Source organism: Bos taurus, chromosome X (assembly GCF_002263795.3).
Source record: "Bos taurus isolate L1 Dominette 01449 registration number 42190680 breed Hereford chromosome X, ARS-UCD2.0, whole genome shotgun sequence".
NCBI classification, from domain to species: domain Eukaryota; kingdom Metazoa; phylum Chordata; class Mammalia; order Artiodactyla; family Bovidae; genus Bos; species Bos taurus.
In genome coordinates, this window is record NC_037357.1 from 523493 (window position 1) to 542611 (window position 19119).

General features: G+C 38.1%; 1 long non-coding RNA gene across 3 annotated transcripts in view; it reads left to right on the forward strand.

Moving 5' to 3' along the window:
- Positions 1-19119, forward strand: part of LOC132344359 (uncharacterized) — a 384332-nt gene that overhangs the window by 95719 nt on the left and 269494 nt on the right. The window lies entirely within an intron of this gene.

Sequence of the window (19119 nt, forward strand, 5' to 3'; positions counted from 1 at the left end):
TGTTTTTATTTTATTTTAATATAAATTTATTTACATTAATTGGAGGCTAATTACTTTACAATGTTATATTGGTTTTGCCATACATCAACATGAATCCACCACGGGTATACACGTGTTCCCCACCCTGAACCCACCTCCCTCCCCATACCATCCCTCTGGGTCATCCCAGTGCACCAGCCCCGAGCATCCTGTATCATGCTTCAAATCTGGACTGGCGATTCATTTCACATATGATATTATGTATGTTTTAATGCCATTCTCCAAAATCATTCCACCCTTGCCCTTTCCCACAGAGTCCAAAAGACTCTTCTATACATCTGTGTCTCTTTTGCTGTCTTGCATACAGGGTTATAGTTACCATCTTGCTAAATTCCATATATATGCGTTAATATACTGTATTGATGTTTTTCTTTCTGGTTTACTTCACTCTGTATAATAGGCTCCAGTTTCATCCACCTCACTAGAACTGATTCAAATGTATTTTTTTTAATGGCTGAGTAATACTCCATTGTGTATATGTACCACAGCTTTCTTATCTATTCATCTGCTGATGGACTTCTAGGTTGCTTCCATGTCCTGGCTATTGTAAACAGTGCTGCAATGAACATTGGGGTACACGTGTCTCTTTCAATTCTGGTTTCCTCAGTGTGTATGCCCAGCAGTGGGATTGCTGGGTCATATGGCAGTTCTATTTCCAGTTTTTTAAGGAATCTCCACCCTGTTCTCCATAGTGGCTGTACTAGTTTGCATTCCCACCAACAGTATAAGAGGGTTCCCTTTTCTCCACACCCTGTGTAGCATTTATTACTTGTAGACTTTTGGATAGCAGCCATTCTGACCAGGGTGAAATGGTACCTCATTTTGGTTTTGATTTGCACTTCTCTGATAATGAGTGATGTTTAGCATCTTTTCATGTGTTTATTAGCCATCTGTATGTCTTCTTTGGAGAAATGTCTGTTTAATTCTTTGGCCCATTTTTTGATTCGGTCGTTTATTTTTCTGGAATGGAGCTGCAGGAGTTGCTTGTGTATTTTTGAGATTAATTCTTTGTCAGTTGCTTCATTTGCTATTATTTTCTCCCATTCTGAAGGCTGTCTTTTCACCTTGCTTATAGTTTCCTTTGTTGTGCAGAAGCTTTTAAGTTTAATTAGGTTCCATTTGTTTATTTTTGCTTTTATTTCCAATATTCTGGGAGGTGGGTCATAGAGGATCCTGCTGTGATGTATATCGGAGAGTGTTTTGCTTATGTTCTCCTCTTGGAGTTTTATAGTTTCTGGTCTTACATTTAGATCTTTAATCCATTTTGAGTTTCTTTTTGTATATGGTGTTAGAAACTGTTCTAGTTTCATTCTTTTACAAGTGGTTGACCAGTTTTCCCAGGACCACTTGTTAAAGAGGTTGTCTTTTCTCCATTGTATATTCTTGCCTCCTTTGTCAAAGATAAGGTGTCCATAGGTGCGTGGATTCATCTCCAGGCTTTCTATTCTGATCCACTGATCTATATTTCTGTCTTTATTCCAGTACCAAACTGTCTTGATGTCTGCGGCTTTGTAGTAGAGCCTGAAGTCAGGCAGGTTGATTCCTCCAGTTCCATTCTTCTTTCTCAAGATTGCTTTGGCTATTTGAGGTTTTTTGTATTTCCATACAAATTGTGAAATTATTTGTTCTAGCTCTGTGAAAAATACCATTGGTAGTTTGATAGGGATTGCATTGAATCTATGGATTGCTTTGGGTAGTATATTCATTTTCACTATATTGATTCTTGCTATCCATTAACCCGGTATATTTCTCCATCTATTAGTGTCCTCTTTGATTTCTTTCACCAGTGTTTTATAGTTTTCTATATATAGGTTTTTAGTTTCTTTTGGTAGATATATTCCTAAGTATTTTATTATTTTCATTGCAATGGTGAATGGAATTTTTTCCCTAATTTCTCTTTCAATTTTCTCATTATTAGTGTATAGGAATGCAAGGGATTTCTGTGTGTTGATTTTGTATCCTGCAACTTTACTATATTCATTGATTAGCTCTAGTAATTTTCTGGTGGAGTCTTTAGGGTTTTCTATGTGGAGTGTCATGTCATCTGCAAACAGTGAGAGTTTTACTTCTTCTTTTCCAATTTGGATTCCTTTTATTTCTTTTTCTTCTCTGATTGCTGTGGCCAAAACTTCCAAAGCTATGTTGAATAGTAGTGGTGAAAGTGGGCACCCTTGTCTTGTTCCTGACTTTAGGGAAAATGTTTTCAATTTTTCACCATTGAGGATAATGTTTGCTGTGGATTTGTCATATATAAGTTTTATTATGTTGAGGTATGTTCCTTCTATTCCTGCTTTTGGAGAGTTTTTATCATGAATGGATGTTGAATTTTGTTAAAGGCTTTCTCTGCATCTATTGAGATAATCATATGGCTTTTATTTTTCAATTTGTTAATGTGGTGTATTACACTGATTGATTTGAGGATATTGAAGAATCCTTGCATCCCTGGGATAAAGCCCACTTGGTCATGATGTATGATCTTTTTAATGTGTTGTTGGATTCTGATTGCTAGAATTTTGTTAAGGATTTTTGCATCTATGTTTATCAGTGATATTGGCCTGTGGTTTTCTTTTTTCTTTTTTGTGTGACATCTTTGTCAGGTTTTGGTATTAGGGTGATGGTAGCTTCATAGAATGCGTTTGGAAGTTGACCTTCCTCTGCAATTTTCTGGAAGAGTTTGAATAGGATAGATGTTAGCTCTTCTCTAAATTTTTGGTAGAATTCAGCTGTGAAGCCGTCTGGACCTGGGCTTTTGTTTGCTGGAAGATTTTTGATTACAGTTTCAATTTCCGTGCTTGAGATTGGTCTGTTGAGATTTTCTATTTCTTCCTGGTTCAGTTTTGGAAAGCTGTACTTTTCTAAGAATTTGTCCATTTCTTCCAAGTTGTCCATTTTATTTGCATATAATTGCTAATAGTAGTCTCTTATGATCCTTTGTATTTCTGTGTTGTCTGTTGAGATCTCTCCATTTTCATTTCTAATTTTATTGATTTGATTTTTCTCCCTTTGTTTCTTGATGAGTCTGGCTAATGGTTTGTCAATTTTATTTATCCTCCCAAAGAACAAGCTTTTGGCTTTGTTGATTTTTGTTATGGTCTCTTTTGTTTCTTTTGCATTTATTTCTGCCTTAATTTTTAAGATTTCTTTCCTTCTGCTAACCCTAGGGTTCTTCATTTGTTCCTTTTCTAGTTGCTTTAGGTGTAGAGTTAGGTTATTTATTTGCCTTTTTTCCTTGTTTCTTGAGGTATGCCTGTATTGCTATGAACCTTCCCTTTAGCACTGCTTTTACAGTGTCCCACAGGTTTGAGGTTGTTGTGCATTCATTTTCATTCATTTCTATGCATATATTGATTTCTTTTTTGATTTCTTCTGTGGTTTGTTGGTTATTCAGCAGCGTGTTGTTCAGCCTCAAATATGTTGGAATTTTTAATAGTTTTTCTCCTGTAATTGAGATCTAATCTTACTGCATTATGGTCAGAAAAGATGCTTGGAATGATTTAAATTTTCTTGAATTTACTAAGGCTAGATTTATGGCCCAGGATGTGATCTATCCTGGAGAAGGTTTTGTGTACGCTTCACAAAAAGGTGAATTCATTGTTTTGGGGTGGAATTATATCAATTAGGTCTAACTGGTCTGTGGTATCATTTAAAATTTGTATTTCCTTGTTAATTTTCTGTTTAGTTGATCTATCCATAGGTGTGAGTGGGGTATTAAAGTCTCCCACTATTATTGTGTTATTGTTAATTTCCCCTTTCATACTTGTTAGCACTTGTCTTACATTTTGTGGTGCTCCTATGTTGGGTTCATATATATTTATAATTGTTATATGTTCTTCTTGGATTGATCCTTTGATCATTATGTAGTGTCCTTTGTCTCTTTCCACAGCTTTTGTTTTAAAGTCTATTTTATCTGATATGAGTATTGCTACTCCTGCTTATTTTTGGTTTCTATTTGCATGGAATATCTTTTTCCAGCCCTTCACTTTCAGTCTGTATGTGTCCTTTGTTTTGAGGTGGGTCTCTTGTAGACAACATATATATGGGTCTTGTTTTTGTATCCATTCAGCCAGTCTTTGTCTTTTAGTTGGGGCATTCAACCCATTTACGTTTAAGGTAATTACTGATAAGTATGATCCTGTAGCCATTTACTTTATTGTTTTGGGTTCGAGTTTATACACCCTTTTTTGTGTTTCCTGTCTAGCGAAGATCCTTTAGCATTTGTTGGAGATCTGGTTTGGTGGCGCTGAATTCTCTCAGCTTTTGCTTGTCTGTAAAGCTTTTGATTTCTCCTTCATATTTGAATGAGATCCTTGCTGGGTACAGTAATCTGGGATGTAGGTTATTTTCTTTTATCACCTGAAGTATGTCCTGCCATTCCCTTCTGGCCTGAAGAGTTTCTATTGAAAGATCAGCTGTTATCCTTATGGGAATCCCCTTGTATGTTATTTGTTGTTTTTCCCTTGCTTCTTTTAATATTTGTTCTTTGTGTTTGATCTTTGTTAATTTGATTAATATGTGTCTTTGGGTGTTTCACCTTGGGTTTATCCTGTTTGGGACTCTCTGAGTTTCTTGGACTTAAGTGATTATTTCCTTCCCCATTTTAGGGAAGTTTTCAACTATTATCTCCTCAAGTATTTTCTCATGGTCTTTCTTTTTGTCTTCTTTTTCTGAGACTCCGATGATTCAAATGTTGGGGTGTTTAACATTGTCCCAGAGGTATCTGAGGTTGTCCTCATTTCTTTTAATTCATTTCTTTTTTCCTCTCTGATTCATTTATTTCTACCATTCTATCTTCTACCTCACTAATCCTACCTTCTTCTTCCATTATTCTACTATTTGTTCCCTCCAGAGTGTTTTTGATCTCATTTATTACATTATTCATTATATATTGACTCTTTTTTACTTCTTCTAGATCCTTGTTATACCTTTCTTGCATCTTCTCAATCCTTGTTTCCAGGCTATTTATCTGTGATTCCATTTTGTTTTCAAGATTTTTGACCATTTTCACTATCATTATTAGGAATTCTTTATCAGGTAAATTCCCTATCTCTTCCTCTTTTGTTTGGTTTGGTGGGAATTTATCCTGTTCCTTTACCTGCTGGGTATTCCTCTGTCTCTTCATCTTGTTTATATTGCTGTGTTTGGGGTGGCAGTTTGTGGATTTCTCTTTATTGTGGAGTTTCCTCTCTGTGGGTGGGCTTGTATGGGTGACTTGTCAAGGTTTCCTTGTTAGAGAAGCTTGTGTCGGTGTTTTGGTGGGTGGAGCTGGATTTCTTCTCTCTGGAGTGCAATAAGGTGCGCAGTAATGAGTTATGAGATGTCACAGGGTTTGGAATGACTTTGGACAGCCTATATTTTGAAGCTCAGGGCTGTGTTCCTGTGTGGCTGGAGAATTTGCTTGGTATTCTTGCTCTGGAACTTGTTGGCCCTTGGGAGGTGCTTGGTTTCAGTGTAGGTATGGAGTCGTTTGATGAGCTCCTGTCGATTAATGTTTCCTGGAGTCAGGAGTTCTCTGGTGTTCGCAGGATTTGGACTTAAGCTTCCCGCTTCTGGTTTTCAGTGTTATTTTTACAGTAGCCTCAAGACTTCTCCATCTATACAGCACCATTGATAAAACATTTAGGTTAAAGATGAAAAGTTTCTCCACAGTGAGGGACACCCAGAGAGGTTCATAGAGTTACATGGAGAAGAGAAGAGGGAGGAGAGAGATAGAGGTGACCAGAAGGAAAAGAGGGGGAATAAAAAGGGGAGAAAGCAGTCTAGCCAGTAATCAATTCCATATGTGCTCTTCACAGTCTGGACCACTCAGAGATGTTCATGGAGTTATACAGAGAAGAGAAGAGGGAGGAGGGAGACAGAGGTAGCCAGGAGGATAAACGGGGGAATCAAAAGGAGAGAGACAGATCCAGCCAGTAATCAGTTCTCTAAGTGTTCTCCACTGTCTGGAACACACAAAGAGATTCACAGAGTTGGGTAGAGAATAGAAGGGGGGTGGGGAAGAGATAGAGGCAACCTGGTGGAGAAAAAGGAGAGTCTTAAGGACGAGAGAGCAGTCAAGCCAGTAATCTCACTCACAAGTAAAAATGGGTACTGAAGATTGGGTTCTTAAAGGTACAAAATTGATAACAAATACCAAAAAGCAAAGATTAAAAATCTAGGGTGAAGGTTGGATTTTCAAAAATACAATATTAAAGAAAAGAAAAAAAAAGTCACAAAAATTATTTTATATATATATATATATATATGTTTGCTTTAAAAATAGGGTCTTTTTTTGTAAAATAATAGTAGGTTATAAAAATGAAAATTAAAGGAGTAATAAAAGACTTAAAATTTTTTAAAAAATTAAAAAAAATAAAGAATGATAGTAAAAATAGTAAAAATATATCTAGGACTTTCTCTAGTGTTGTTGTGGGCAGTGTGGGGTCAGTTCATTTTTGGATAGTTCCTTGATCCAGCTTATATTTCTCAAGAACTATAGGCCCCTTCCTATGTTCAGTTCAGTTCAGTTCAGTCACTCAGTTGCATCCGAATCTTTGCGGCCCCATGAATTGCAGCACGCCAGGCCTCCCTGTCCATCACCAACTTCCAGAGTCCACTCAAACTCACGTTCATCAAGTCGGTGATGCCATCCAGCCATCTCATCCTCTGTTTTCCACTTTTCCTCCTGCCCCCAATCTCTCCCAGCATCAGAGTCTTTTCCAATGAGTCAACTCTTCACAGGAGGTGGCCAAAGTACTGGAGTTTCAGCTTTAGCATGATTCCTTCAAAAGAACACCCAGGACTGATCTCCTTTACAGTGGACTTCTTGGATCTCCTTGCAGTCCAAGAGACTCAAAAGAGTCTTTTCCAACACCACAGTTCAAAAGCATCAATCCTTCGGTGCTCAGCCTTCTTTACAGTCCAACTCTCACATCCATACATGACCACAGGAAAAACCATAGCCTTGAGTAGACGGAACTTTGTTGGCAAAGTAATGTCTCTGCTTTTGAATATGCTATCTAGGTTGGTCATAACTTTCCTTCCAAGGAGTAAGCGTCTTTTAATTTCATGGCTGCAATCACCATCTGCAGTGATTTTGGAGCCCCAAAAACTAAAGTCTGACGCTGTTTCTACTGTTTCCCCATCTATTTCCCATGAAGTGATGGAACCAGATGCCATGATCTTCGTTTTCTGAATGTTGAGCTTTAAGCCAACTTTTTCACTCTCCTAGTCGGTAGTCAGAGAAGGCAATGGCAACCCACTCCAGTACTCTTGCCTGGAAAATCCCATGGACTTAGGAGCCTGGTAGGCTGCAGTCCATGGAGTCACTAAGAGTCGAACACGACTGAGCAACTTCACTTTCACTTTTCACTTTTATGCACTGGAGAAGGAAATTGCAACCCACTCCAGTGTTCTTGCCTGGAGAAGCTCAGGGATGGCAGAGCCTGGAGGGCTGCTGTCTACGGGGTGGCATAGAGTTGGACACGACTGAAGCGACTTATCAGCAGCAGCAGTTGATACTGACTACAGGGTTTTAATCTATTGTACCTGTCACTTCCAAGGAGGTTCCCTCTGTTTTAGCTTATTCTATTTGCTTGTCTCTTCAGTGCCAAATTCAAACTTAAATTGAAGAAAGTAGGGAAAACGACTAGACCATTCAGGTATGACCTAAATCAAATCTCTTATGATTATACAGTGGAAGTGAGAAATAGATTTAAGGGCCTAGATCTTATAGATAGAGTGCCTGATGAACTATGGAATGAGGTTCGTGACACTGTACAGGAGACAGGGATCAAGACTTTCCCTGTGGAAAAGAAATGCGAAAAAGCAAAATGGCTGTCTGGGGAGGCCTTACAAGTAGCTGTGAAAAGAAGAGAAGCGAAAAGCAAAGGAGAAAAGGAAAGATATAAACATCTGAATGCAGAGTTCCAAAGAATAGCAAGAAGAGAGAAGAAAGCCTTCCTCAGTGATCAATGCAAAGAAATAGAGGAAAACAACAGAATGGGAAAGACTAGAGATCTCTTCAAGAAAATCAGAGATACCAAAGGAACATTTCATGCAAAGATGGGCTCGATAAAGGACAGAAATGGTATGGACCTAACAGAAGCAGAAGATATTAAAAGAGGTGGCAAGAATACACAGAAGAACTGTATAAAAAAGAGCTTCATGACTCAGATAATCACTCAGATAATCTAGATCACTGACCTAGAGCCAGGCATCCTGGAATGTGAAGTCAAGTGGGCCTTAGAAAGAATCACTACGAACAAAGCTAGTGGAGGTGATAGAATTCCAGTTGAGCTATTCCAAATCCTGAAAGTTGATGCTGTGCAAGTGCTGCACTTAATATGCCAGCAAATTTGGAAAACTCAACAGTGGCCACAGGACTAGAAAATATCAGTTTTCATTCCAATGCCAAAGAAAGGCAATGCCAAATAATGCTCAAACTACCACACAATTGCACTCATCTCACACGCTAGTGAAGTAATGCTCAAAATTCTCCAAGCCAGGCTTCAGCAATATGTGAACCGTGAACTTCCTGATGTTCAAGCTGGTTTTAGAAAAGGCAGTGGAACCAGAGATCAAATTGCCAACATCCGCTGGTTCATGGAAAAAGCAAGAGAGTTCCAGAAAAACATCTATTTCTTCTTTATTAACTATGCCAAAGCCTTTGACTGTGTGGATCACAATAAACTGTGGAAAATTCTGAAAGAGATGGGAATACCAGACCACCTGACCTGCCTACTGAGAAATCTGTATGCAGGTCAGGAAGCAACAGTTAGAACTGGACATGGAACAACAGACTGGTTCCAAATAGGAAAAGGAGTACGTCAAGGCTGTATATTGCCATCCTGTTTATTTAACTTATATGCAGAGAACATCATGAGAAACACTGGACTGGAAGAAACACAAGCTGGAATCAAGATTGCCGGGAGAAATATCAATAACCTCAGATATGCAGATGACAGCACCCTTATGGCAGAAAGTGAAGAGGAACCCAAAAGCCTCTTGATGAAAGTGAAAGTGGTGAGTGAAAAAGTTGGCTTAAAGCTCAACATTCAGAAAATGAAAATCATGGCATCTGGTCCCATCACTTCATGGGAAATAGATGGGGAAACAGTGGAAACAGTGTCAGACTTTATTTTTCTGGGCTCCAAAATCACTGCAGATGGTGACTGCAGCCATGAAATTAAAAGATGCTTACTCCTTGGAAGGAAAGTTATGATCAACCTAGATAGCATATTCAAAAGCAGACACATTACTTTGCCAACAGAGGTTCATCTAGTGAAGGCTATGGTTTTTCCTGTAGTCATGTATGGATGTGAGAGTTGGACTGTGAAGAAGGCTGAGTGCTCAAGAATTGATGCTTTTGAACTGTGGTGTTGGAGAAGACTCTTGAGAGTCCCTGGGACTGCAAGGAGATCCAACCAGTCCATTCTGAAGGAGATCAGCCCTGGGATTTCTTTGTGAGGAATGATGCTAAAGCTGAAACTCCAGTACTTTGGCCATCTCATGCGAAGAGTTGACTCATTGGAAAAGACTCTGATGCTGGGAGGGATTGGGGGCAAGAGGAGAAGGGGACGAAAGAGGATGAGGTGGCTAGATGGCATCACTGACTCGATGGGCGTGAGTCTGAGTGAACTCCAGGAGTTGGTGATGGACAGGGAGGCCGGCGTGCTGTGATTCATGGGGTCGCAGAGTCTGACAGGACTCAGCGACTGATGTGATCTGATCTGATCAGTGTCTAATTTCTGCCCTGACACAAGGGGGCAGTGGTGGACACTTTTTTAGGCTCACTTGTTCAGTCATGCTGTGGGGAAGGAGCGACGCTGCAAACAAATAACACTGGCATGTTCTCGCAGTGTCTCAGCAACACTGGGTTTGCCCCCACTCATGACGTGTGTGCTTTCCCTGTCTACACTGCTTAGGCTCTAGGTTGCTCTGCCAGGAACTGTCTGAGGCTGGCCCTGGGTTGTATGCACTTCCCAGGTCTAGTCTGCTCAATTTCAGGTACTCGGGTAATCCTCAGACATGCAGACTCAGTTGGGCCTGCGTTTTATGCCCTTCCCAGATCTGAGCAGCTCAGGTGATCAGGTGTTTGGAGAGTGCAGTCGCTGCAACTTATCACCTCCCTCATCCCTGCCACTCAGTTTTCTGGGTGTACAACACACACACCTTCTCAGGTGGATGTTGACAGTCCAGCATCTCAAGAAATCTTAGTTAGCAATTAAGATTAGCAATTAGCCTGCTTGCAGTTTGGTAGATAATGCCTCTCTGGGGCCTCTGTTGCCCCCTTCTGGCTCTGGCTGCCTGTCACTGGAGGGGGATGGTCTGCAGCCAGCTCTCTCTGCTCAGTGCTTTGTTCTGTGAGCGGGCCTGATGGTGTCCTAGGTTAGGGCTTTTCACGTAGCTTTAGTCAGTCCTTTGTTCTGTGAGCAGGCCTGGCAGTGTCTTAGGTTAGGGCTTTTCACGTGGTAGCTGTCCCACTATCTGGTTTGCTAGCCCAAGTTAGTTCCCTCAGATTGCCCTCAGGGCATTCAGGCCAGGTCCTTACTCTAAGCCGTGCAGCCTGCGCCTCCCTGCCCAGCCCCAGCTTGCTAGTGGCAGGTGCAGGCGTCTGCACTGCTTCTCTGTTGGGGGAGTTACCGTTGGGCATGTAATCTGTGGGTTTTAATTATTTATTTATTTTTCCTCCCAGTTATGTTGCCCTCTGTGGTTCCAAGGTTCACCACAGACTTGGCAATGAGAGTGTTTCCTGGTGGTTGGAAATTTCTTTCTTTTTTAAGACTCCCTTCCCAAGATGGAGCTCCATCCCTACCTCTTTTGTCTCTCTTTTTGTCTTTTATATTTTTTCCTACCTCCTTTCAAAAACAATGCGCTGCTTTTCTGGGTGCCTGATGTCCTCTGCCGGCATTCAGAAGTTGTTTTGCGGAATTTACTCAGCGTTCAAATGTTCTTTTGATGAATTTGTAGGGGAGAAAGTGGTCTCCCTGTCCTATTCCTCTGCCATCTTAGGACTGCCTCTCAGATACTTTAATATTTTAATGTGTGTTCTTCTAAACTTTCTTTTTTTGGTGTCCATTTTCTTTAACAAAATGGTTTATTTTGTGCATACTATTTTGTAGTCAGATATTTTTCTCCAAGTATATTTTGAACATTTTCCCTTGCTGATATATGTTCTTCTATAACATGTTTATTTTATTTATTTATCTTTTTAAAATTTTATTTCTCACACCCCTACCCCTCACCTGTGGCAACACAATTTGTTCTCTGTATCTATGAACTTGTTTGTTTTTAGATTCCACATATAAAAGAAACATGTATATTTGTGTTTCTCTGTCTGACATTTCACTTAGCATAATGCCCTCAAGGTCCATCCACATTGTCACAAATGGTAAGGTTTCTTTTTTATGGCTGAATATTATTCCTTTGTCTGTATATACCACATTTTCTTTATACATTCATCTATGGATGAATACTTACATTATTTTCATATCTTGGCTACTATGAATAATACTGCAGTGAACATGGCATATATTTTTTTGAGTTAAATGTTTTTGTTTTCTTCAGGTAAATTATCAGAACTGCTGGACCATATAGTAGTTCTATTTTTAATTTTTTGAGACATATCCATACTACTTTTCATAGTGACTATACCAATTTACATTTTCACCAAAAGGCTTTAAGTGTTCCTTTTTTTTTTTTTTCACATCCTTGGCAACACTTCTTATTTGTTATCTTTTTTATATTAGCCGTTCTGACAAGTGTGGGTGTTATCTCATTATGATTTTGATTTGCATTTCCCTAATAATTAATGATGTTGAGCATCTTTTCATTTACCTGTTGGCCATCTGTATCCCTTGTTTGGAAAGACGGCTCTTCAAAACTTCTGCCCATTTCTAAATCAGATTGTTACTTTTTGGTATTGAATGTATGAGTTCTTTATATATTTTGTATATTAACTGATTGTTGATCATATGATTTGCAGATATTTTTTCCTATTCAGTAGGTTCCCTTTTAATTTTGTTGATTGTATCCCTCTCTGTGCAGAGGCTTTTTAGTATGATGTAGTATTTTTGCTTTTGTTACTTTTGCTTTTGGTATCAGATTCAAAAACAATTGTCACCAAGATTAGGAGTTACTACCTAAATTTTTCTTCTAAGTAGTTTATAATTTCAGGTCTTATGGGTCTTACTAATCCATTTTGGGTTAATTTTTGTGTATGGTATAAAATAGTGGTCTAAATTAATTATTTTGCATGTGGCTGTCCAGTTTTCCCAACAACATTTATTGAAAAGTCTATCCTTTCCCCATTATATATTCTTGTCTCCTTCATTATGAATTAATTGACATACATGCATATATGCACAATGGTATTTCTGGGCTCTATAGTCTGTTCTATTGATCTATGTGTCTGTTTCATGCCAACACTGTACTTTTTAAATTACTATAGCTTTATAATATAGGTTGAAATCAAGAAAGATGTTGCCTCCAGCATTATTCTCCTTTCTCAAGATTGCTTTGGCTGTTTAAGGTCTTTTGTTCTTCCATATAAATTTTATAATTTGTGTTCTATTTCTTTGAAATATATCATTGGAGTTTTTTTTTTTAATTTTATTTTATTTTTAAACTTTACATAATTGTGTTAGTTTTGCCAAATATCAAAATGAATCCACCACAGGTAGGGATTGTAGTGAATCTGTAGATTGCCTTGGGTAATATGCACATTTTAACAATATCAATTCTTCTGATCCATGAGCACAGAATATATTTCCATTCACTTGTATCTTCAGTTTATTTCATTAATATTTTGTAGTTTTAAACATACAGGTCTTTTACCTTTTGGTTAAATTTATTCCTAGGTGTTTATTCTTCTTGATGCAATTGTATATGGGATTGTTTTCTTAGTTTCTCTGTCTGATAACGTGTTATTAGTGTAAAAAGGCACAACAGCTTTTTGCATAATGGATTTTATTTAGGTCATAGCTGAGTGGCCTAGTTTCTTCAATTTAAGTCTGAATTTTGCAATAAGGAGCTCATGATCTTGAGTGTCCCTCGGATATTCAGCAAGGAGATCAAACCAGTCAATCATAGAGAAAATCAACCCTGAATATTCACTGGAAGGACTGGTGTTTAAGCTGAAGCTCCAGTACTTTGTCTACCTGATGTAAAGAGCTGACTCAGTGGAAAAGACCCTTATGCTGGGAAAGATTAAGGGCAAGAGGAGAAAGGGACAACAGAGGATGAGATGGTTGGATGGCATCACCTACTCAATAGACGAGTTTGAACAAACTCTGGGAGATAGTGAAGGACAGGGAAGCCTGGCGTGCTGCCATTCATGGGATTGCAAAGAGTTGGACATGACTGAGCGACTGAACAAACCTTTTGCATATTGATTTTGTATCTGTAATGTTGGTGAATTTGTTTCTTAGTTATAACATTTTTTTTTTTAATGGGATCTAAGATATTCATCAGAGAAGGCAATGGCACCCCACTCCAGTAATCTTGCCTGGAAAATCCCACATGGATGGAGGAGTCTGGAAGGCTGAAGTCCATGGGGTCGCTGAGGGTCGGACACGACTGAGTGACTTCACTTTCACTTTTCACTTTCATGCATTGGAGAAGGAAACGGCAACCCACTCCAGTGTTCTTGCCTGGAGAATCCCAGGGACGGGGGAGCCTGGTGGGCTGCCATCTATGGGGTCGCACAGAGTTTGACATGACTGAAGCGACTCAGCAGCAGCAGCAAGGTTTTCATATTATCATTGCAAATAGTGATAGTTTTACCTCTTCCTTTTTTAGCATGCATGCCATTTATATCTTTTTCATGCCTAATTGTTCTGGCTAAAACTTCCTTCCTTTCCTTTTTTTTTTTTTTTGCTTTTTGTCTTTTTAAAATTGAGGTGTAGTTGGTTTACAATATTATATTAATATTAGTTTTATGAATACAACATACTAATTCAAAATTTATATAAACCTAGACAACATATTCAAAAGCAGAGACATTACTTTGCTGGCAAAAGTCCCTATAGTCAAAGTTATGATTTTTCCAGTAGTCATGTATGCTTGTGAGAGTTGGACCATAAAGAAGGCTGAGTGCTGAAGAATTGATACTTTTGAATTGTGGTGTTGGAGAAGACTCTTGAGAGTCTTTTGGACTTCAAGGAGATCAAACCAGTCAATTCTAAAGGAAATCAATCCTGAATATTCATTGGCGGGACTGATGCTGAGGCTGAAGTTCCAATACTTTGGTCACCTGATGAAAAGAGCCAACTCATGGGAAAAGACCCTGATGCTGGGAAAGATTGAAGGCAGGAGGAGAAGGGGACAACAGAGGATGAGATGGTTGGATGGCATCACTGACTCAATGGACATGAGTTTGAGAGGGAGATCACTGTGAAGGACAGGAAAGCCTGGCGTGCTGCAGTCCATGTGGTTGCAAAGAGTTGGAAATGATTGAGCGACTGAACAAAACAACAATATAGTATTTAAAGTTATCATTAAGTATTGGCTATGCTCTCTGTTCTCTACAATATATACTTGAAACTTATTTATTTTGTGCATAGTAGTTTGTATCTCTTAATCCCCTACCCCTATGTTGCCCTTCTCCCCACTGGTAACCACTAGTTTGTTCTCTGTGAGTCTATTTTTGTTTTGTTATATTCATTCATTTGTTTTATTTTTTAGACTCAACATATAAATGATAACGTACAGTATTTGTTTTTCTCTGTATGAGTTTTTACAGCATAACACTCTCTAGGTCCATCCATGTTGTTGCAAATGGCAAATTTTCATTAGTTCTTTTGGCTGAGTAATATTCCTGTGTGTGTATCTATACCACCACATCTTTATCCATTCATCTGTTGATGGTTACTTCATCTGCTTCTATATCTCAGCTATTGTAAATAATGTTGCAATGAACATTGAGGTGCATGTATATTTTCCAATTAGTGTTTTTGTTTTCTTTTGCTACATACCCAGGAATGGAATTGCTAGATCATATGGTAATTCTATTTTTAATTTTTTGAGGAAACTCCATACTGTTTTCCATAGTAACTGTACCAATTTACATTCCCACCAACAGTGGACAATTGTTACCTTTTCTCCAAATCCTTGTCAACATTTATTTGTGGATTTTTTGATGATAGCCCTTCTGACAGGTGTAAGGTCATAGCTCATCATGGTTTTGATTTGCATTTCCCTGATGATGAGTTATGTTGAATATCTTTTCATGTGCCTGTTGGACATCTGTGTTTCTTTTTTGGAAAAATGTTTATCCAGGTATTCTGCCCATTTTTTAAGTTGGGTTGTTTTTTGATATTGACTTGTATGATCTGTTTATATATTTTGGATATTAACCCCTTTTTGGTCATATGATTTGCCAATATTTTCTCCCATTCAGTAGGTTGTATTGTTGTTGTTTTATCTTGCTGTGCAAAAGCTTTTAAGTTTAATTTGGCCCCAATATAATTAGAATAATCCTCCCAATCATTAGCTCATGAAATTGCCTAGCCCATAAAAGCTAACCACACCACATTTCAAGGTTACTCTTGCCCTCTGTGACAGCCCATACTCTTCTATGTGGAGTGTGTTTCTCTCTAAATAAATCCACTTCTTACCTATTTGTCTCGCTGAATTCTTTCTGTGATAAGACATCAAGAACCTGAGCTTCATTAGGTCCTGAAACCAAGTGTGTTATTTCAATTTGAAAGACCATGAGTTTTGGCCAGGTTTGACTCCTGGGTACATGGGTTAGAGTCCCAAACTGGGTTTTGACCAGATTTGAGTCCCAGCCATGTGGGTTCAAGTCCCAACCTGAGGTGAACAATTTCAGTGCTACTAACAGTGATTTTGTCTGTGGCTAATTATCTATACAGTTAAAATTTTCAACAATGAGGAAGTATTGATTCTTAGTAAGAAATACATATAAATTATTATTAATTTTAAAAAGAACTCTCTTTCTAAAAGAAAGAATTTCAAAAAGAAAGAATTCTTATTCTGAGGATATTAATCCTTTGTGCAAGTGGGCATCAAGGTCTAGAAGGCTAGTCCATCCAGCTGTAGGCCACTGTCTTTTTTTTTTTTTTTTTGCAAGAAAAGTAATTTTTTTGTGTTTGATAGCATATGAATTTCTGTTATTTTATGTGAAACATCATTGTTGATATAATTCATATAGGAATTAACAAAATAATTAAGTGCTTTATTTTTCTTATTATCTCAATCCTTTCTTGTTTCAGTTACCTCCTGTGGTTAATTCAGCTTGCCCAGTTTAGATTTTTCTTTTATTGATAGATGAAGCCACCAAACAATTTTCTATTCTCAGATCCCTGTAGGGAAAAGAAATCAAAATAGAATGTGCTTTCCTTTAGATTATCCTCTCATTTTGATACAGACATCAAAAGATCAGAAAAAAAGGAATTTTTCCAAAACATTTTACTTAGATCTAATTTAGGGTTATGAAATGTAGAAATACAGTAAATCCCCTACCTATGTATGAATTCTAAGAACATGTTTGTAAGTCCAATTTGTTCATAAATCCAACAGAGTTAGCCTAGATATGCACCTAACACAATTGGCTATACAGTAATGTACTGCAATAGGTTTATAATATTTTTCATAAAAATAATACATAAAAAACACATACAAAATAAAGAAAACATTTTCATCTTACAGTGCAGTACCTTGAAGAGTATAGTAGTACCAGCTACATCACTGCTGCCTTTACACTTGCTTCTGGACATCCTGGGTTCAAAATAAAGATACTATACTATTGTACTCTATACAGTAGTGTATAGTAAAGTACACAAAAGTACAATCACTGTAGACAAGCATGCACATGACCATGTATGCCAGACATGTGAACTAAATTATGTGATTGGATGTGTGAACACACATTCGCATTTTTTAAAGTTCGCACTTCAAGGTTCATATGTAGGGGACTTACTGTAATTAATACTTGACTTTTCATAATAAAAATATATATTCATTTTGCAAATTGCAAGGGATGAATTTCTCTGGTAATCCTATATAATCTTATTTCACAAAACTAGCATTCATGTCAACATTTTTGTCCCTCAAAATAAATGTTTGAGGGCCTTGCTTTCTGTGTGGAGGTAGAGGGGGCAGCAGGGAGTAGTGGTTACTTCATGTAGTTCTGTAGAGCATGAAGCATGAGAAAAGGGTAGTGGAGAACCAGGCAGAAAGCCTTATCCATTAGCTTTCTCTCTTTTTCTTCATAGGTGCTAATATACTACCTGCCCAGTACTCTTTTATTGCTGTTGTCACGGATATGTAAGCAGTGTGGTTTGGAGAAAGTTGAAAGTCTGAGCAGGACTGTCTCTGAAATATCAGCTTGTAGCCTAAGATTCACTGAAACTACTAAATACATCTGTGAGGATTACCCAGATCATTGATCAGAGACAAACTTAAAGATTAGTATGAACTCATCTGTACCTCAGTGTCCTTATTTGTAAAATGAGAATAATTGAATCATTTTGGGAATAAAATGAGATAATACAAGTAAAATACATATAAAAGTGTATATCATATAGTGCTCACCTAATAGTAATAGCTATTATTGTTATTACTATGTGGTTCTTGGGCATTATGTGGGTGAGATGAATAAAGGTGGAACCATGGAAAATAAAGCGAATTAGGTAATACTTGGAAATGGGACAACCAAAATGAGAAGAATACAGTTTTTTTTGCTATCTGAGAAACTTAACATGAAATTTATATTATCAAAGAGAAAAGAAGACATTTATACCTTTGTATATTCCTGCAGAGTTCACATATTCATGCACCATCTTCTCAAATGACATTTCTTCTTAGTCCCAGGAAAGACCACTGTAGTCTAAGAGAATTACTTAGGAATCAATACTGGGTTCCTCTGGTTGCTCAGTCGGTAAAGAATTTGCCTGCAATGCTGGAGACCAGGGTTCAATCCCTGAGTTGGGAAGATCCCCTCAAAAAGGAAATGACAACCCACTCCAGTATCCTTGCCTGGAGAATTCCACGAACAGAGGACCATGGCGTCACAAAGAGTCAGACAGGACTGAGTGACTAACACTTTCACTAACAAGGAAGTGGAGGCCAGTCTTAAAATCCCAAGGATTAGGTAAATAATTCTTTTAATTAAGGGAACACCCAAGGGAGGGAGGTTTGTAGTATAATTAGTATCATAATTGTTATTGTGGGATAGGAACTAATAGGAGCTGAATATTGGAAGCTGTGTAGGTGTTCATCAGTTGAGTGAGACACCCTGAGGATCAGGGATGATTGGAGGGGTGTTCAGGAAACAGAGTGGTGTGGGCAAAAGCAGACAGGCATGAGAGAGCAGTAGGCTTGAAAAAAAAAAAGCAGTTTGAGTCCTTTTGTGATGCTTGAACATACAGTATAAGAAGAGATGGCTCTTTAACAAGTGGTGCTGGGAAAACTGGTCAACCACTTGTAAAAGGATGAAACTAGAACACTTTCTAACACCATACACAAAAATAAATTCAAAATGGATTAAAGATCTAAACGTAAGACCAGAAACTATAAAACTCCTAGAGGAGAACATAGGCAAAACACTCTCCGACATATATCAATCACAGCAGGATCCTCTATGACCCACCTCCCAGAATATTGGAAATAAAAGCAAAAATAAACAAATGGGGCCTAATTAAACTTAAAAGCTTCTGCACAACAAAGGAAGCTATAAGCAAGGTGAAAAGACAGCCTTCAGAATGGGAGAAAATAATAGCAAATCAAAGTACTGACAAACAACTAATCTCAAAAATATACAAGCAACTCCTACAGCTCAATTCCAGAAAAATAAATGATGCAATCAAAAAATGGACCAAAGAACTAAATAGACATTTCTCCAAAGAAGACATACAGATGGCTAACAAACACATGAAAAGATGCTCAACATCACTCATTATCAGAGAAGTGCAAATCAAAACCACTATGAGGTACCATTTCATGCCAGTCAGAATGGCTGCAATCCAAAAGTCTATAAGCAATAAATGCTGGAGAGGGTGTGGAGAAAAGGGAACCCTCTTACACTGTTGGTGGGAATGCAAACTAGTACAGCCACTATGGAGAACAGTGTGGAGATTCCTT